The following is a 3736-nucleotide window of genomic DNA, read 5'->3' on the forward strand; positions in this document are numbered from 1 at the left end:
CATAGGAATTCAATGGATAACATTAAACTTCTATTCTTACCAATAAATCTCTTCGTAAGGCATAATTGGTATTAAAGCTTGAATCCCTGCTGCTTCAAAATGAGGTAAAAAGGAAAGCTAAATATAACTAATTTTGTTACAGCGATTAAGCTTAAATAACATGTTTCTCTTTTTCATTTTCCGTATTGAAGAAAAGGAAGTAGAATTACTTTTTAAAGTGCCTGGAAACACTTGAACTTCAGTCCAACTACTCAGTAACTAGAGGTGACAGAATCCATTTTCCAACTCTTCAGTGTAGTAGGCACAGTGTGAAAACCTGACTCCTTCCTGTTAAATGAAATAAGATATAAAAATACCTTGAACAGACAGAAGGGAGGGAGGTTGAGGGCCTGGGAGAATGGGCTGAAGGGTTAAAGAAGTACAAATTAGTAGTCGATAGTTGGTCATGGGGATGGAGAGCATGGCAGAAGGAATGTAGTTAGCATTAATATGATCGCTAGGTGGAGAGCCAGGGGAGGGCGGGAGCAATTGGAGGGATCGTTTTATGAACTATATAGATTTCTAAACAATGTACTGTATACTTGAAACTAATTTAAATAAATAAATAAATTTAAAAATGAAAAAGAATACCTTGGAAAATTCTTGAAAAAAAAGGTGGGTGCTTACTTTTACTGAGAATTTTCAACTTTTAGACTGAAAGTGATGATGTCAGCCTTTCCAAAGTAATCTAAATTATTTAATAAGATAATTTAAGATAAATTGTCAGCTTGAGCTGTCAGAGACAGCACATAGTAGTAGTGTGGCTTGTCCAAATGGAGAGTCCATTAGCCAGGATAGACTAGTTTATGCCACATTGAAAACCAACGCCCAAATCTTTATGGCTTAAAACAAAAAGAAGTGGTTCCTCATTTATGCAAAATCCTCTGTGAGTCTGGGCAACACTCCAGTCTGCTGTCTCCCATGTAATCTCCAGTTTGATTCCTCTATACCAACCCAAGCTTCCATATTTAAAATATCACGAGCACTTCTAAATGTTCTTTATATGAGTCATTTAATCCTCAAGTGACAGGTAACTATTATCATAACCAACCTTATTTAATGGAAACTGAGTCACAGAGTGGTTTGGTAAGTTGCCCGGGGTGATGCAGTTAGTAAGTGGTAGAGCTAAGAACTGAGTTCAGACAGGCTCCTGAGCCACCATACTTGCCGTCCTTTCACACTGATTCTTTAGCAAGATGACTGGCAGTAAGCTATTTGAGGAACATTTTAGTTACTTTATTCCTTTATTCCAACATAATAATGTCATTGTTCCTTTATTAGGGAGTGTCTTCCCAATACTCACTGCTTACCTCAGATTCTCAGATGTGGTCCCTGAATCAGCAGCACCAGTGCCTCGGCCAAGTCAGTCATTTCTAACCTAAAAAGTTGTTAGAAAAGCAGATTCTCCAGGACCACCCCAAACCTGCCCAATCAGAAACTCCACAGATAGGAGCCCCTAATCTGTGATTTAGCAGACGCTCTATGTGATTCTATGGAAACTAAAGTCTGCCAACCACTGGCATACTCATGGACAACTTACTTCATCTTTCTGAGACTTGGTGTCTTTATTATTAGAGCACTTCTTGTACTGCTAACAGTTAATTCTATAACTGAAGTCTATTATTACACCTCTGATAAACACAAGGACATGTGATGCTAAATATGGGGGATGCTGTGTTTCACTGCCCCGATCTTCCCTCGGCCAAGTCAGTCATTTCCCTCAGCTGCTGTCCATGATGACTGATAATGGCGCATGCTGAGTTTCTCTTCAGTAATTGTCCTCAGCACAGAGACCGGGCCAAGTTTATGCCTGCTTCAATGAGCAGGAGTAATCTGTTTTAATCTGGGACAACTCTGCTGGACCATTCTAGCTAAGAGCACTCCATGGGATTGGCTGAGGCCCTGTTGTAAGTACATTCATCACAACCTAACTTTCCCTTTCACAAATGTTGATCTTCACTGCATTTTCCCCAGACCTACCTTAGAGTCTGAGTCTGGGGAAACTGACCTGGTATCTATAATTAAATATTATTTTTCATGTAGAACTGATACATTATTGAAATGGGGAACAGGACTTGGCTAACTGAACAAAGTCCATGAAACAAGCTTTGTCAAGCCAATCTTCTTCTATAACTATGATAAATAAGATTTGTTTATGAAAGGTTTAAAAATTTTAACTAATGTTTTGGATATATGTACAGAACATAGCTAAATTATGATCTTTTTCTTCCTACTTTCATCTCTTTATCGCTCTCCTATCCCATCCCCAACAGGCTCATGGATTGAAGCACAAAGCCCTGACCTTGACCCACCTTATTCAGATTTGAAGCTGTGGTTTATGTAGAGTACTGGCCCCCAGAAGAACTTTCCTTTCCTTCCTCCTGACATCCCAGCCAACCTCTCAAGGCCATGCCAGGCTGGTCTTGGGGCTGATCTGCTGCGGTGCCAGAGCCCTAGGTATAGTGGAGAGACTGCCAAGCCCCAACACTCACTGACTCTGGGATCTTTTTAAATTTGTTTTCTAGCAAGTATAGAATATCAATGGTCTCGAACTTACTTCCTAAGTGCCCCAGGGTTTCTCAGAGGGTCTCTGGTCTAGGGAACATCGTGTTACTGGAACTTCCATCCTGCTGAACAATTTTCTCCGCATCTCATTTTTGTGGCAAGCTTCCATGTAGAATTTTTTTTAAAAAATCTTTCAAAGACAAAAACGTCCACTTGAAAGAATAGCTACGGTTCCAAGAATTTTGTGATTCTGAGAGATGATGAATGTTTATATTATTCTCTCTAGAAATCACTTACACTTTAATCAGAAACTTTGCATTCTATCGCTCAATCTCTTCTCTTCACCCCCATCACAGGGAGGCATTCTGAAATGGGAGTCTCCTTAGGCCTCAAATCTGCCCCCACAGCTTTCTGCTCCACTCTGAACTTATATCAGTGCTGCCATAGTGAGCAGGCACAGGTGCTTTGAGCACTAGTAAAGTAGAGGCATTTTTCCTTTTAAAGAATTTTATATTTGAATAGTGATCATGAGAAAAAATTAGAACTTTATAGGACTTTGTTATACTTTATAGGATATTAAACTCATTGCGCGCGCGCATGTGTGTGTGTGTGTGTGTGTGTGTGTGTGTGCGCGTGTGTGTTGCTATGAGCTGAATTGTGTCCCCCTAAAATTCATATGTTGAAGCCCTAAGCCCTAATGAGATGATATTTGGAGATGGGGTCTTTGGGAGATAATTAGATTTAAATGAGGTCATGAGAATGGGATCCCCAGGATGGGATTAGTGTCCTTAAAAGAAGAAGAAGAGAGACCCAGAGCCTGATCTCTCTTTGACACTTTGAGACACAGAAAGAAGGTGGCTGGCTGTCTGCAAACCTGGAAGAGAGCTCTCATCAGGAACCAACCATACTGGAACCTTGATCTTGGTCTCCCCAGCCTCCAGAACTGTGAGAAATAAATTTTTGTTTGTAAGCCACCCAGTCTTTGGTATTTCATTATGTTAGCCTGAACTAACATAATATGTTAGTTATATTATATATAACATATAATTTAATTATATACATTTATATACAATGATATACAGTTACATACATAAAATGCATATTATAGCTCTAACTACAATAAATGCAGTTAATCTTATGCTACTTCCAGGTCAAAACTAGTTTTAATTTATAAGATCCAGTTCATTACATC

The sequence above is a fragment of the Pteropus vampyrus genome, unplaced genomic scaffold, assembly GCF_000151845.1.
Source record: "Pteropus vampyrus isolate Shadow unplaced genomic scaffold, Pvam_2.0 Scaffold92, whole genome shotgun sequence".
NCBI classification, from domain to species: Eukaryota; Metazoa; Chordata; class Mammalia; order Chiroptera; family Pteropodidae; genus Pteropus; species Pteropus vampyrus.